Source organism: Pteropus medius, unplaced genomic scaffold (assembly GCF_902729225.1).
Source record: "Pteropus medius unplaced genomic scaffold, Ma_sr-lr_union100, whole genome shotgun sequence".
In the NCBI taxonomy this organism is placed as follows: domain Eukaryota; kingdom Metazoa; phylum Chordata; class Mammalia; order Chiroptera; family Pteropodidae; genus Pteropus; species Pteropus medius.
Genome location: NW_024352839.1, coordinates 955,879 through 965,852, shown reverse-complemented (window position 1 = coordinate 965,852; position 9,974 = coordinate 955,879). Strand labels below are relative to the sequence as shown.

General features: G+C 38.7%; 1 protein-coding gene across 1 annotated transcript in view; it reads right to left on the bottom strand.

Annotated features, from left to right (window-relative positions):
- ATP4A (ATPase H+/K+ transporting subunit alpha) overlaps positions 1 to 9,974 on the bottom strand; it is a 130,541-nt gene that overhangs the window by 19,762 nt on the left and 100,805 nt on the right. The gene's annotated exons all lie outside the window — the stretch shown is intronic.

The window sequence follows — 9,974 nt, the reverse complement described above, 5'->3', positions numbered from 1 at the left end:
CCCCTACTTCCCACCCTGCAAGGGAAGTTTGACAAAATCAGAGAGTTTGAAAGGTACTCTGAGATGTAGGAGTATGCCAAGGTTAAGAATGGGGTTCAAAAGCCAAGGATGAGGGGTACAGGCCTCTTGATCCAGTCGTTCAGTCCAGGAGCTGAAATTCCATGTAGGTGGTGTGTGTGTTGGGGAGGAGGAATGCAGGTAATGAGACTTCTTTAGTCAAAACTTCTTCCAACTTCCTGCCAATTAGAAGAAGAGAATCAAAAAAATGGGACCAGCCAAATCGAGAAAGTAAGATGTTCCCAACCAACTGTCAGCCAACTGATAAAGAAAAACAGAGGGATGGAGCAGGGTCAGCATCATTGGGATGACAGAGAATTCCTAGGCTATGCTCCCTTGGCTTCCTAGCCAATCGGGAGCAGAAGCGGAGGAAGGACTTTGTTTTTCCTGGGTCCTACCTGGATTTTGAAGAGTCTGGGAATCCCTAGCTGGCTGGGGCATGGAGGCCTGCTAGGAAGGGGATCCTAAGTCTGGACAGTGGCCCCTCAGCCTCCTCCACAGACATCTGTGCCTCCAAAGAGCGTAAACGCAACTTTGAGAGGTTGGCAGCACATCTGCCTGTGTCATTTATTGCTTTGCTTGCATTCTTCTCCTTAAGAATGTTAGTATCAATTCAGCTTCAAGTTTGGAAACGGCCAACGCCCAGCAGCTGCCTGCTCCCTTCTCTTCCCTAACCCCCACTCCCTTCATCAGATAATGAACTGAAGCTTGGAGTTGGAGGCTTTCGCTCAGAGGCTCCAGCCCCACCAGCTTCCAACTTTCCCCCTTTCTCTTACAGCCCAAAATCACTTCTACCCTCTTACGCCCACAAACCAGGGATGCCAAGGAAAATGACAAAAGGCAGGAGGCCAGGAAATTTTCTCAGCTAGCACTGGTTTTTATTTTTGCTGACATCACTATAAGCACAGCCTATATTATTTTATACATTGTCTATATTATTTTATATATACTGTCTATATTATAGGGTCTACATTATTTTCTTGTCACTCCAAGCTCTTAAGGCCTGGCTTACCAGACAAGGACATAACAAAGGACTCTTCAGCAAAGGGGCAGCTTACACTAACCAAAGACTCCAGCTCAGCGATTCAACACCTATGAGACCTACCCGCTGAAGGACATCCCAGCCTGTACTCTTAGTCACTCCTCACCTTCCGGTTTGTCTTCTGCCATTTCAAGGCCTTCATTTTCCCTTGCTCTGTGCCCCTGTAGCCCCACAGTACAAGGCTGCTAGTCAAGAAAAATATCAAGAAAGTTTTTTAACAGAATATGCCTACTTTCTGACTTCTGCAGTACATATGTGTTTACACACTGTGGGTGTGGGGCAGAGAGTGTTTTGTTGTTATGATTTTGTTTTATTTCTATTCTGGGCCCATGATTTTATTTGGGTATGAATGCTTGTTGTTTGCCAGATTTATGTAGACATTATAATGGGGCTGAACAGTCTTGTCTAAATGGCCACTATTTCCATCTGAACTATTATGTATGTAGTATCTCTTTAAGTTAACTCACTTTTTAAAACAACTTAAATAAATTGTTTTCAAAAGAGAACTTTAAATTACTGAAGAATGGAAGGGGGTCAAGTATCTCTTACTCCCCTCTATAAAGAGAGAATAACAATAAAAATAAATTATAGACACTTTCACCTGTCTGTTCTCTCCAGCCACCCAATACCAGTGTCCTCCATGGGATCTATTTTGTTTACACTTCGAAGTATTCGTGGACTCCAAGGTTTAGATCTCAGCTCTCCTTTCATTTTATAGTATATGATATCCCTGGGCCATCTCCTCCCCATCCACCTATTGCGTGGGGGAGTGATAATGAAGTGTCCTTTAAGTCTTCAAAATTATGACTGCTTTTGAAGTTTAGCTGGAAAGATCCCAGCTTTGTATACGATACAAGTCTCACTGGGGAGAGCCCATGTCCGGTGAGTCATCAATTATTACATCCCTTGTCTAGCAAGTATAGAATTCAAACCCTGGGATCAGACTCCTAGGCCATCTAATAGTTAGGATCAGTACTAGTTATGATCAGGCTTAGCTGCAAATAAAAATAACACAAAGTGACAGTAGATCAGGACCCAGGCCAACCCAGAGTTAATGGCATAATCCAGAAAATGCATGAGAACAGAGTCATATCCCTGATGTGTTCTGCTGGGAGCAAGATTCTTATTCTGTGACAGAAAAGATTTCCTTTTTGTTTAAGCTGGTTTGAGACACAGTTTTGTTACTTGTATCCAAGAGCTTTCTAACAAACATAGACTCCTAGAAGAAAATTTCTGGTGGAAGTATCTGCACATTTTGAAGACTCTTAATAAATATCACCAAAGGCTTGACAAAAAAGTTTTGCTTGTAGGCACTATTAACTATATTTAATAAATGGAAACATCAAAACTTGTTGAGAATGAATGGTAACGCTGGGATTAGGACCAAGATTTTTACATTAACTTCATTCTACCAGACATTTTAACTCATATATTTAGCCTTGTCCTTGGTTTTGTTTCTCCCTAAGTAGCTAGTAATTTATATCCTTCATATCTGAATAACTTCCTTGTGTTGTTTCTTTGATAATTTCCTGTGTTTCTCTCTCTTCTCTTTTGAACTTCCTGTTGCTCCTGGGATGATCTCCTAATGTTCTTAGCTTTTTCCTTCCCCTTCCCTTTCTTGTTCCATTTTCTGGGAGATATTTTTAATTCCATTTTCCAAAAATTTCTCTTGAAATTTTTATTTCAGCTATCATATCTTTCATTTCAATGAGGTCTTTCTTGTTTTCTAAGTGTTCCATTGTATGGCCTCCTATTCTTTATTCTTTATTATTAAATATCAGTTCTTCCTCTCTGAGGAGAATATATTGTTCTTTTAAAAAGTATCCTTTTCTAGGTGAAAGGGTTAAGAAGTACAGATTGGTAGTTACAAAATAGTCACAGGGATGTAAAGTACAGCACAGGGAATATAGTCAATAATATTGTAATAACCATGTATAATGTGGGTACTAGACTGATCAGGGAGGGATCACTTGGTGGATTATATAAATGTCTAAGCACTATGCTGTACACCTGAAACTAATATAAAATAATATTGAATGTCAAATCTAATTGAAAAATAAAAATTAAAAAAAATCATGAAATAAAATAGAAAAAAATATATCGTTTCCTGCCCATTGCATCATATATTCTCATATTCATTTGCTCTTTCACTTCCTCCTCTGCTTCCTTTGAATATGTTTGTTTAGGACTCTATGCTATATATATTAGGGATTTTCATAAATTACTATTTTTCCATATTTTAGAAGCATAAAATGTTGCCTGGAAAGTTTTATGTATATGCTAAGAAGTTACTAAGTGATGGGCTTTACTGTGGTTTTATCAGGCAGGTATTTGTCTGTCTGTGGCAGACCTCTAAATGTCAGTGCTTATAGGTGTTTTTCCTGGATCGGCTGGTTTTCCCAGAAAGTGATACTCCAGTCTGCCACCAGGAGATACAAACCTGTTCCCAGTATCCTTGAAGGAGTGTAGAGGGGAGGGAAGAATACTTGGGAACTCACGGATTGTTACAGCAAGTCACTTATTCCCTGATACTTCTGCCTCCCCCTAAGCTTAGCTGACCTCTGTTTCCAATGCCTGATCCAGGCTGGCTTAGCCTCCCCAGGAAGGCAAACTTTAGACTTCTCTCTAAGTGGGGTAAAAACTATTCTGACTCTGTCGGATGGGGCAGGTGATCTGAAGAAGGAGTCTGTTCCAGTTTCTACCACCGTTTCCCCATGCCTGCTCCATATTCAGCCTTGGAGCTGAATTTGGGCTCTGTAATTCCTGAGCCTCTCAAAGACACTTTTCTTCTTTCTGACCTCCTGCTTTGTGGGCTCACACATCGGCTTCGTCCAGAGTGCTTAAACAACCATAACTCATGTCTCAGTTCTCCAGCTCCCTCAATTTTACAGATATTCTTGTCCTTTTTGATTCTCTTTGTCATTATGGGTTTATGCCTTTTACAATATTCCTTTATTGTTATTTGTGTTCAACATGCCATGTTTAGTCAGAAGTCATTCCTGTCATTTCCAGCTTGTAAAGTATTCTAAAATTACTACTCTATGCACTGCATACTCTGCTAGTCTGAGCCACTCTCATCAATGGAAGATTTCAACAGCTTCCTCACTGGTGTCAAAACTTGGGAGTCCTTCCCATCCTGCATTTTATTCTTCACACAGAAGTCACAGTGATCCTTGTATTTTTACTTTTTTTGACTGAAGGATAACACACATGTGGCAAAGTGCATAAAATGTATTCATCTTAAGTGTACAGCTAGATTTTTTTTCTAGTTGTATTTACACCCAAGTAAGCACCCAGATCAAGATATATTCCACTTCCTGCATGCTGTAAGCTTCACTAATGCACTTTCCTAGTCCACAACACCCCAAGAATTAACTGCTGTGCAGACTGCTATGAACATCAATTTGTTTTCTTTGTTCTTGAACTTGATGGAATCACAATATGTACTATTTTGTGTCTGGCTTCTTTTACTCATAATATTATCTGTGAGATTCATTTATTTTGTTACATGTGCCCACCAGCAGTTCGTTTTTATTGCTGTGTAGCATTCCATTGAATGAATATGCCACATTTATTTATCCAATTTGTCAATTGGTGGACATTTGGGTTGTTCACAGTTTTTGACCATTATGAATTAAACTGCTATAAATCTTCGTATGTAAATCTTTTTATGAAGATATATATTCATTTCTCCTGGTTTTAGATCTAGAATGAAATTACTGGGTCATAGGAAAAGTAGGTATAACTTGGGTAGAATTTGTCAGTGTTCTCAACTAGTTGTACTATTTTGCATTTCTGCCAAGTATCTGCTCAAGTATTTTGTCCATTTTTAATTGAATTATATGTCAAATATGGTCAATTTGCCTTTTTATTTTAATAATGGTATCTTTTGATAAGGTGAACTTTTAATTCTGATGAAGTAAAATTTATTGTTCTTTATGGTATGTGTGTCTTATTTAACCTTTGTCTACTCTAGGTCATGAAAATACTATTCTGTGTTTTATTGTAGAAGATTTTACAGTTTTAGCTTACACTAATATAAATTAATCTTTGTTTGAGGCAGAGGGCAAGTTTCATTTTGTTGTTACCTATATGTCCAATTGTTCCAGCACCATTTATTGAAAATAACTTATTTTCCCCCACTGAAATGCACGATGCCTTTGTTAAAGATCAATTGACCTTATATTCGTGGTTCTACTGCTGTACTTTATATTCTGCTCTATTGATCTAGTGTCTATCGCTATGCTAATAGCACTTTATTCTATTTACTCATTTTATAGTACTTCTTGAACATAGTAGAGTGTGTACTCTTGTTTGATAAATGAAATAAAGCTGGGGAAAAAAGAAGGTAGTCTTTTGTTGTTGTTGTTCCTTTGAAGTTCAGGTGTCTTTTCTCTATGGCTAATGGTAAATTTTATGAACGAACTTGATGAGGCCTTGGTGCCCAGTTGTTTGGTGAAACACTAGTCTAGTTGTTACTCTGAAGATATTTTATAGATGTGATTAACATTTACAACCAGTAGACTTTACATAAAGGAGATTGCCATTTATAATGTGGGTGGGTCTCATATAATCAGTCGAAGGCCTTAAAAGCAAAAACCAAGGTTTCTTGGAAAATAAGGAATTCTGCCTCAAGACTGTAACATAGAAATCCAGCCTGAGTTTCCAGATGCCTGGCCTGCCCTATGGATTTCAGACTCAAGATGGCAACATCAAGTTTTCCTCAAATTTTCAGACTGCCAGCCTGCCCTACAAATTTCAAACTTGCCAGCTCCTACAATCACATGAGCCAATCCTTAAAATAAATAAATCTATCAATCTGATTTTTTTCTCTGTCAGTTTCTCTATCTCTATATCTATAGTTTCTCTGGAGAATCCTGACCTGCTTTAAAAGTATTCTCTCTGGACTTTTCCAAGCTTCTTGAATCCATGGATTAATGTTTCTTCAGGATTTAAGGAAATTTGCCAGCCGTTATCTCTTCAAATAATGCATCTATTCTCTCCTGACTCTCCTCTGTGTGTAGGATGGCAATTATAACTAACTTAGACAATTTGACCGATAGTGCTCTGTGTTATGTTTTTCTGTGCTTCAGTTATAATAATTTCTATTAAATTGGTTTAGAATTTACTGATATTTTCTTGTGCATCTAGGGTGTTATTATGTCAGCAAAAATAATTCTTAATTTCAGATATTATATTTTTAGCTGTACATTTGGAGGCACTCCAGCTTTCAATCTGTCACACCGGCCCATTTGGCCTCAAAAAACTTTGCTAGTTTTTCTTTCCCCAGAATAGTCACTCTGTCACAGGTCCAATCCTTTATCCACCTGTTCCATCATTTGGCAAAATTCCTCAGAGAGCAGAAAAAAATGCTGATTTTTGCTTACCTAAGATGGAGCCTTCACTCACAAGAATTTAGTTTCCTGAAATTTTACTCTATACATTCCATAGCTCTTTGATGCCCTTAAAATATGAATTTTAAATTTGTCCTTTTATCCATAATTGTTATGGAAGGAAAATGGTCTACCCTAACCTTCTACATCCTACAGGTATAGAATTTGGACCTTTTAAGATAGTAATTAAATCTCGTGCTTTCTTCTTAATAACTCCAATGGCTTCCCTTCACACTTAAAATTCAAAACTCCTGGGTTTCGAGTCAAGATGGCAGAGTAGATAAATGCTGTGCTTGCCTCCTCTCATGACTATATCAAAATTACAACTAAACTGCAGAACAACCATCATTGAAAGTCACCTGAAGTATAGCTAAACAAAAGTCCTACAACTGGGAATATACACCAGAGGCCACATCAAGACTGGTAGGAGGAACAGAGATGAGGAATGACCCCAGTCCCACACTCACATGTAGCAGTTAAAATCAGGAGGGTATCTCAGCTGTGGAGTTCCTCCTAGAGGAGCAAGGGTCCTATTCCCACAATGGGCTCAGGATTCCAATGCCAGGAAGAGAAGTTCCTACAACTTCTGGCTGTGGAAACCAGCAGAGATTGTGGCTGAGTGAGACAGAGGGCAGCCAGAGTCACAGACATTTCTCTTAAGGGCCTGAGAGCAGACTTGCTTGCTGACAGACCCACTTGCTCTGAGCTCCAGAACTGGGGGAGCAGATTGACAGGCCCCAGAGACATACAGGGAGGAACCGAATTGCCTGGATTCAGGGATGAAGGGGCAGCTTCCTCCCAGACAGAAGTGCTGGCAGGATCTATTTTTTCTTTGTTAAGTCCTCCTTCCTCCCGGCTCCACACACAAGCAACCATCATATCCGAGTCTCCATTAACCTGGCTAACCCACCCTGGTGCTTCCCTGAGACCCCATTCCACTCAAATAGCAGGCCAAGCCAAGCCACATCCAGTGGCTTTTCCACACAAATAGCCTGTCTTGACTCATACTTCAAACTTTCCTAAAATTTTTCAAAGGTTTGCAAAACCCAGACAAGCAGCATCTTGTCTCGGCAAGCCCCATATCTCTTGCTGAATAGTAGTCCCAAGCCTGGCACTAGACCAGCAGCCAGTCTCAGTTCATGGATTGTCCTTTCAAGGCACCTCCAAGCCCAGTGCAGGTGGCAGCCATCTGCAGATTGCTCAATGACTCTTGGTGGCCCCGTGCAGGGCAAAGGCTTCACCTGGAGCCCTCCTAAGAGGCCCAAGGGTTAGCATGCCTGGTGGCCAGCTTCAGACCAAGGTAAAGCACCATCTAGGACTGGATCTAAGGACAACACACTCAGCCTGAGGTTCAATCCCTTCCACTGACATGCAAACAGCACCCCCCCCAAGGCTTAACTATAACAGGAGGGCACACCCAACCCATACAAGGGACACCCCTGGAGCACCTAGTTTAAGTGACCAGAGGAGGCTGCGCCACTGGGCCCCACAAGACACCTACTATACAAGGTCACTCTACTAAGACTTGGAAACATACTGGCCCTGTCTAATACATGAAAACAAACACGGGGAAATGAGGAGATGAAAAAACATGTTCTAAATGAAAGTACAGAACAAAGCTCTAGAAAAACAACTAAACAGAATGGAGATAAGCAAGCTACCAGATGCAGACTTCAAAACACTGATTATAAAGATGCTCGATGAACTTAGAGGAAGACTAGATAAACTCTTGGTTTTCAAAGAGATAGAAAACATAAAAATGAAGATAGAGAACATACAAAAGAACCAGTAATAAATGAAGACTACAATTACAGAAACAAAGAATACTTTAGAGGGAATCAATAGTAGATTAGATGAAAGCAGAGGATCAAATAAACAATTTAGAAGATCAGGTAGCAGAAAAACCAATCAGAACAGCAACAAGAAAAAAGAATCCAAAAACTGAAGATAGTTTAAGAGATTTCTGGGACAATATCAAGTGTACCAACATTTGCATCATTGAAGAACCAGAAGGAGAAGGAGAGAGAACAAGGGATTGAGAACCTATTCAAGAAATAATGGCAGGAAACTTCCCTTACCTAGTGAATGAACTAGACATACAATCCCAGAAAGCACAGGGAGTCCCAAAACAGGTGAACCCAAAGGGACCCACATCAAAACACATCATAATTAAAATGCCAAAAGTTAAAACCAAACAGAGGATCTTAAAAGCAGCAAAAGAAAATCAATTAGTTATCTACAAGGGAGCTCCCTTAAGACTGTCAGTTGATTTCTCAACAGAAACTTTTCAGGCCAGAAGAGATTAGCACAAAATACTCAAAGTAAGGAAAAGCAAGGACCTACAACCAAGATCACTTTACCCAGCAAAGCTATCATTTAGAATCTAAGAACAGATAAAGAGCACATCCCAGACAAAAAGCTAAAGGATTTCATCACCACCAAACCAGTATTACAAGAAATGCTTGTGGGACTTCTTTAAGAAGAAAAAAAGATTAAAAAAAATATGAAAAATAAAATAATATATCTATCAACAATTAGTTTAAATGTAAATGGATTAAATACTCCAATCGGAAGATAGGGTGGCTGAATGGATAAGAAAACAAGACCCTTACATATGCTGCCTACAAGAGAATCACTTTAGATTGAAAGACACACACAAACTAAAAGTAAAAGGATGGAAAAAGATATTTCATGAAAATGGAAACAAACAAAAAAAAATCTGGGGTAGCAATACTTATACCAAACAAAATAGACTTTAAAACAAAGGCTATAACAAGACAAAGAAGGACCCACTAATCCCACTTCTGGGAATTTATTTGAACAAACTCAAAACACTACTTCAAAGTGACATAAGAATTTATATGTTCATTGCAGCACTGGTTATAATAGTGAAGATATGGAAGCAATCTGGGTAACCATCAATGGATGAATGGATAAAGAAGAGATGATACATATGTACAATGAAATGTTACCCAGCCATAAAAAAGAATAAAATATTGCCATCCATGCAACAACATGGATGGACCTAGAGGGTATTGTGCTGAGTGGCGTAAGTCAGACAGATAAATACAAATGCCATATGATTTCACTTACAAGTGGAATCTAAAGAACAAAGTAAATGAACAAACAAAACAGAAACAAACTCATAGATACAGAGAACATTTTCATGGTTGCCAGATGGGAGGGGTTGGGTGGATGGGTAAAAAAGGAAAAAGGATTAAGAAATACAAATTGGTAGTTCGAAAATAGTTATGGGGTTGTCAAGTATAGCATAAGGAATATAATTAATAATATTTTAATAACTATGGTGTCAGGTACTAGATTTATCAGGGTGCTCAGTTTGTAAGTTATATAAGTGTCTAATCACTATATTGTCCACCTGATACTAATATAATATTGTATGTCAACTGTAATTGAAAAATAAAAAATTATTAAAAACACTAAGAATACTACTTTAAAAAATTAGTTCAGAAAAATCACTA